Source organism: Sinocyclocheilus grahami, unplaced genomic scaffold (genome assembly GCF_001515645.1).
Source record: "Sinocyclocheilus grahami isolate Dianchi unplaced genomic scaffold, SAMN03320097.WGS_v1.1 scaffold279.1, whole genome shotgun sequence".
Lineage (NCBI taxonomy): Eukaryota > Metazoa > Chordata > Actinopteri > Cypriniformes > Cyprinidae > Sinocyclocheilus > Sinocyclocheilus grahami.
In genome coordinates, this window is record NW_015505458.1 from 1547041 (window position 1) to 1554175 (window position 7135).

The 7135-nt window shown below is 36.4% G+C and overlaps 1 protein-coding gene across 7 annotated transcripts in view; it reads left to right on the forward strand.

Moving 5' to 3' along the window:
* tenm2a (teneurin transmembrane protein 2a) overlaps nt 1–7135 on the forward strand; it is a 309718-nt gene that overhangs the window by 178509 nt on the left and 124074 nt on the right. The gene's annotated exons all lie outside the window — the stretch shown is intronic.

Consider the following 7135-nt stretch of genomic DNA (forward strand, 5'->3'; position numbering starts at 1 on the left):
GGCTAAAGCATTGATTCCGTTTCTTTTCCTCTTTCATTCTTTGCCAAGTTCATATCATTATCACATCTACTCTTCATTCTCTTGCTTTCTGTTTTCTTCATTCTCCCTAGCTGTCCGTGTGCCTGCGGGTTTAGGTGTCGCACTGATTGTAAAGTGCGTGTGTGTGTGTGTGTGTCCTTTAAGACTGACAAGCAATCTCAGAGAACCCATCATGCTGTGTTTGAAGGAGGAGGAAAAGGCCAGACATGCTTTAGTCTGTCCTGGTTTACCATGTTTTCCCAGTTTCTGTCATCTAGGAGATGGAAGTGTGTTTGCTCTCTTGTATGTTTTCCTAAACCATAAACAAACTTGAATGAGAATTCAAAGGATAATAGGAAAAAAATGGGTTAGGTGTCGTTGTGTGTGCTGTCAGACTGAATAATTGATGCAGAGGTTCAGGAAGAAAGGAAAATGATCTGACGGGTGCTGGAAGATCAAACCAAATGCACAGGATTATAGGCTACAAGACTATTTATGATCAGGTTCTGTAAATTACATTAGTTATTGAATTAAGTATTGTGAAATAACAATAAAACATCATCTTTACAGCAGTTATGGTAACACTTCACTATAGGCTACGGTTAAATTAGGTATAATGCATTAGGAATCATACAGTATTTATTATTCTAGATCAATATCAATTTCTACAAATACCTTTTGAACATTTAAAGTTTTATAAATTAGCATTAATTTATTATGAATTAAAATTAATTAGTAATGATAAATAGTACGTGTGTGTGTGTGTGTGTGTTAATAAATGCTTAATAAATTAATAAATGCTGTCAAATTTGCAATGGATAAAATAGTTGTTTACTATATTAATGTATGCAAACAAATTTAGACTTAAGTATTTCCACATTTGATAATATTGGTTAATGCTATATATATATGTGTATATTAGTATCATGTTTTGCTGTTTGAACTATTTATAACTGTTAAACATGATTTTCATTAATTGAAATAAAGCTAATACAAAATAAATATTAGACGAAAAACTTTAACATAAATGTATGCCTTGACAATTGAAACAAATAAAAAACATTTAAGTTGAAGTATTTTTTTCAATATTTTTACATCAGTATATTTTGTTAATCGTATTTGTTCATAATGCATTAACATATGCCCCCCCCCCCCCTTTTTTTACATAAATTGCAATGTTTACCAAGATTTATAAATGCTTTAACAGTTTTGTTCATTGTTAGTGTATGTAAAATGTTGGGTTAACACATTTAACCGTACTGTACAGTGGTACCATTAAAGCTGTCTTGCACTTTTTTCATCCCAGTCATTTTGTGCAGTTGAATATGCATGTGAAACCTACAGAGACATTAAAATATTTAAATATTGTCTACACATATCAAATCTTGTGATATGCAGTAAATATAAACAATTGTAATATTTCAAACTGAGATGGAGTCACTCGGGAGCTTTCAAGACGAAACAGCTTTAACTATGTGTCATTTTATCGAGGTTCATAAACAAATAGGGAGCTTTCCTTATTTCAGTAATCTGAAGGGAGTTTTTAAACTGAGTGGAAGTTATTCTCGTTCTCTTCAACGCTCCCTCTACTCCTGTCAACTTCCTTTTTTTCCTCCAGAATGTGGGTTTTTAGGATGTGGTGGGATTTAGCAAGGGGACTGCGAGAAATTGACGGACATTGTTGCCGTGATTGAATTTGAATTTCTCCCCAAAATACATGCTGAGTCCCCCCGGTTCCTGCGGGACACGTGTGCTGGTTTCCATGCAAGGACGTTATCAGTGGTATCACCAAACAGGATGTAATGACACAGTTGCAGTCAAACTTTTTGTCTGTTTGACTCCTTAAATGATATACGCGAGACTCAAACCTCCGTTTCCCACATGAGCACCACAGCTGGAACACATTGGCCAACCACTAGGCCACAGCTCCGACCTCTTCTTTTAATAATGATACATAACCGTAGACAAGGTGTCTTCAACCATCGGCATCCTCGCCAGCCTAACAAGCCAAGCCACCAGCCGTTCATTACCTGGATCAGTGCTGCCGTCTCTATGAGAACAGGAAGTGAAAGGCGTGCTCAAACTCATGTGGACTGTGAACACAATGACCTCGTCCTCGTCTGCCTGATTAGAGAGAGAGAATACGGTGCCTCTCACCATTTCTTCCGAGTGTTATTGTTGTCTATGTCTCTTCTCTCTGTAACGATGTGGTGTAGCTGTGGCTGGGGGTTTTAATTAAAGTGCCACCGCTGGTGAGGGCATATCACGTCTCATCTCATCAGCACTGCAGTCTTGCACCTCTCAATGTCACCCAGCTCTCTTGCACACGCTCGCACACCGCCGATGTGTTTGCATGTATGCGCGAGTGCTTAAGAGTGTTCGTTAACAAAAACATTTCTGTCGAATTATGTCACGCCAATTTGATCTGGACTTATATTGTGCACGGCTGCACCCGCTGGTGCTCTGAGTGGAAAGTAGGACCCAGTAATTGCGAAGAGTTTTACTTTTAGTTTAATTTTAGCGTCTTGCAATTATGCAAAGGTATATTATAGTCTGGAAACATTTAAAAAGTTCTTTAATGAATAAATAATTAACAAAAATGCTTAGCAGATCAGTAGTTGATGTGCTATATTTGCAAATATGAATAAGGATGTTGATAAAAAAGTAATGAAATATAAATATTTAAATGTATATTAACTTTTTTTTTTTTATTTATTAAAAAAAAAAAATTCTGTATTCATAGTTTTATTTTCACCAAACAGTCATAATTTAGTGTTTCATGTATGGTTTCCACCTGTTTTTTGTTTGTTTGCTTTTTAAAGAATTATTTATATACTATTTTCGGCTGTATTATTTGGAATGTATTTGTATTATAAAAATATAAAGATTTTATTTTAGCGTTTATTTATTTATTTTAATATTTATATTTATTTATTTATTCATTTTAATTTTTTCAAAATCACTTTTATGTGATTTTGTCATTTTTATTATTATTATTTTTAAATATTTATAATCAGCTTTTAAATGTTTTTTTTTTTAATTGTCTTTCAATTTTAGTACTTTAGCTAAAACGTATATTATTTTGGTTCATTGCTAAGGCAACTTTTTAAGTTTTTTAGCTAATATTTGTTTTATTTTGTGTCAGCTTTATTTACAAATATACATTTATATATGAAGTTTTGCACAACGAAAAGTTGCATGTTTGTGATAAACAAATTCATCATTAAGTTGTTTTTATTCCAACTGTTGCTTGCAGCTAAAATAGAGAGTCCTCTATCCACGATATTGCAGTAAAAAGTTGCCTCGTCTGAATCAGGAGAGAAATAAGCACAGATGAATCACTGTTTACACGTGAAAACAGTTCGAAATCATTATGTGGTTTGTTTTTATCCGTGCTATAGGACCAAAGATGAAGGTATTTATTGTGAGACACTTCATTGTAGCCTTCAGTCTCTTTTTTTGTTTGAATTTTCTCTGTTGTAGGACAAAGAGAGAGAGAGACAGAGAAGCTGTGTGACTAAGGAATCCCTTATTCCTGTTGCAGCCTGAGAGAGAGAGGGTCAGGACATGATAGAGACAAGGACAGAGAAGGTCTTCTACAGCCAAACGAGTGCTAATGAAGAGCGACAGCTTCTTTATAGACTCACAACACAGATACAATGAGAATGAGAACGTTTAGAGCAGCATCTCTTCTCTCTGGCCTCCATTACCAAGCAGGTACAGAATCACAGGCCAGACAGAATAGAGTCAAACTGTTTTAATAGTCAACTATTTGTCTAATTTGACTGACACAGTGTTTATTTATTTATTCAAATAAATATGAAATAAAATAAGAATATTAGATGAAAAACCTAACTTAAAACCTTTAAAAAAATACTTTTTACTAAAAAATTACTAAAACTAAAACTGATATAAAGCATTAATTAATGTTAAATACATATTCAAAAACGAATAAATTACTAATAAATAAATTACTAAAACATAAAAAGCTAATGCAGAATATTATTAAATACAATAATAGTATGTAAACTAACATACTGTAACACTGCCAATAATATAATAAAATATATTTATTCAAATCATGTATTTATATTTATATGGTATACATCAGCTATCGTTTGCATAGTAATTTCTTTCACTTTATATTATAAACTATAAAGTAAGTTTGTTCTAAATGAGATCATAAATTAACTGAGGTACAAATTAGATACAAGCATAGAAGATTAAACCCATACACTCTTAAAAATAAAGGTGCTTCACGATGCCATAGAAGAACCTTTTTGTCTAAATGGTTCCATAAAGAACCTTTAACATCTGAAGAACCTTTCTGTTTCACAAAAGGTTCTTTGTGGCGAAATAAGGTTCTTCAGATTACAAAAACACAAGAAAGAGATGGTTCTTTAAAGAACCTTTGACTGAATGGTTCTTTGTGGAACCAAAAATGGTTCTTCTATGGCATCGCTTGAATAACCTTTTGAAGCACCTTTATTTTTAAGAGTGTATATATATATATATATTACACATGAAACTGTTTCCGCACAAAAGCAGTGGCCTTCTCCACTCAAAAAGGGCTCCTTATGTGCGTTATCTACTTGTTCATATCTATGGTTTTTATATCAATATTGTATTAAGCAATTTTATTAGGTGGCATCCTTGAAGATATAGTTCTTAATCTAAGATCAGCAGTCTGTGTGTTTCAATGGGTGCCATGAAACTGTTTCCGCACAAAAGCAGTGGTCTTCTCCACTCAAAAAGGGCTCCTTATGTGCGTTATCTACTTGTTCATATCTATGGTTTTTATATCAATATTGTATTAAGCAATTTTATTAGGTGGCATCCTTGAAGATATAGTTCTTAATCTAAGATCAGCAGTCTGTGTGTTTCAATGGGTGCCGCGCAGTCATATACACATTAACTAGCCGTTTAGCTTCGCAACAGCCATTAGATTGTGTGTTTAGCACGGCTGGATTGCCATATTGACCGATCAGCATCCAGGACCGAAACAATTTGTTTTATAAAGTAGAACACAATACGTTCTAGATGAAGTACCCTTTCATCGCAGTGCCGGGCGACATACGTGCGCTTCCTGGGAGGCATATGAAAACCTGGGGTTGAACACAAAACCAGCAAATTTCCGTTGCTGCTGAGATGCACACTAATCCAAAGAGCTTTGTGTTTTCTGAGATGCAGGGGGTTATAGTTCATTAAGCCGTATGGGTCCTGAGAGAGACTCTGGCCCTCTTTCTGTAAGAGACGCCCGGGCTATTAACGCAGCAGAGGACAGGATGAGTTCTCCTCCATTAGCTTAGCATGGCTAATGACTCCCATTCATCCACTGTTTATGTAAAATGTAGCTCTTTTAGAGGCGGCGCGTGCCATCAAAACAGCTGGTGAGATATTAAGCGTGGAGCTGAGGAGTCAGGGCATGGATGGATGTGAGTCTGGGCGAGTCACGGTTGGGAAATTGTTCACAATGAGAAGGACTGCGGTTCACGACGGGAGACCGCAGCACAGAAACGCTGCCTTAGATCTCAGCAGAAAGGCAGTGAGTCAGTAAGCACAAAATATCCCTTAAAGGAGAAACAAGAAGCTCAGCAAGAAGAGCCAAGAGAGGGAGAGAGCAGAAAACGTTGAAGAAAGGGAAACCGAGAGAGATTAGCTCAGCTGTACTGTGTTCGGAAAATCACTCTCCGTGCTGAGGGAGACAAAACATGAGGATCTGTGTCGTCAAATCACATAAACTCATGAATCCAGAGATACGTTACAACACTAAGAGTCGAGTCTGTCTTTGAGTGTGTGCGTGTGTTTTAAAAGAGTGTTTCGCCATTAGCTTGTGTGCTAATAATGTGACCTTTCCTACAGTGCGTGGCTTTTTTGTAAGGTGAGGAAAAGCGAGAGGGCAGTGCTGAAATAAGGCATCGAGTCGGTGTGTGTGCATTTTTCACAGTGTGTGCCTCAATGTGAGAGGGAGCTGATATAGTGCTGATCAGGTTCCTACGATGGCGCCTGCACCTCGCAAGGATAGGAAACGGTACAGAGGACAAAAGCAGACAGAGAGGAAACGAGAAGGGAAAGCAGATGGAGGAGAGGACAGATGGGATAAAAGAGAAAGGGAAATGAAGGCTGAGAGAACCTGAGGAGGTGAAGAGGAGTGCTAGATATTCTGTGCGCCAGCAAAAAAAAATGAAAAGAAAAAGGGTGCCTTACCCCTTTTAAGGTTTTTTTTTTTTTTTTTTTTTTGGACGGAATATTATGAGGCAGGGAAAAAGGAACTGGATTAGTGCGTGATGCCAGCATCTTCATTTGAACAACCACTTGAGCACCACAACTTTGTATATTCAATTCAGACATGTTTGTACAGCAAGAAACCAGAAAGCAAAAAACGAAAGGAGATGTGTGCCTTATGGTTTTTTTTGGTAATTTTTGGACAGGCAATTATGAGGAAGGAAGATAGGAATGAAATAGAATGGAGTGGAAAAGGTATGGTGTGAGCCAAATTCAAACCTGTGTCTTCAGTTCAGACATATTCGTAAAGCAAAAAATTGAAAACAAAATACAAAAAAAACTAGAATGATGAACAAAAATGTCTGATCAAAAAAGTTTAAAGGCTGATTCAGAGCACATAAAATGGAAAAAAAACAGTCTAAACAGCTGCTGGTCTGGTCAGGTCAGTTTGATGGTTTTGGAAAGATTCTTGGCACTTTAAAGCATTGCGAACTGGTCGCCTAGCTGGTTGACTGGCAAAACCAGCTTGACCCCACTTGGAGACCAGCTAGATCCAGCTAAGTCCAGAAAAAAAAACTTTTTCAGCAGGGAGACCACACTTAGTCGGGATGAAATAACCCTAACCCTAAATTCACCCCATCTACTTTGTAAATGCAGATATAGATCTCATTGTCAATAAAGTATCCTTGTGTATTATGGTTTTTGCTTGTTTGTTTTGTTTTGTTCAAAATGTCTCTAAATCTTCTGGTGACATACTGTATCCTGGACTTCTCCAATCGTTTACGTCCACTTAAACTCCGCCTCTTTCTTACCAAAAGCTTGCATTGAGATCTGCCTCCATCCAGCTAACAACTAATGACCAGAACCAAATTCCCCAACCCTTTTTTTTTTT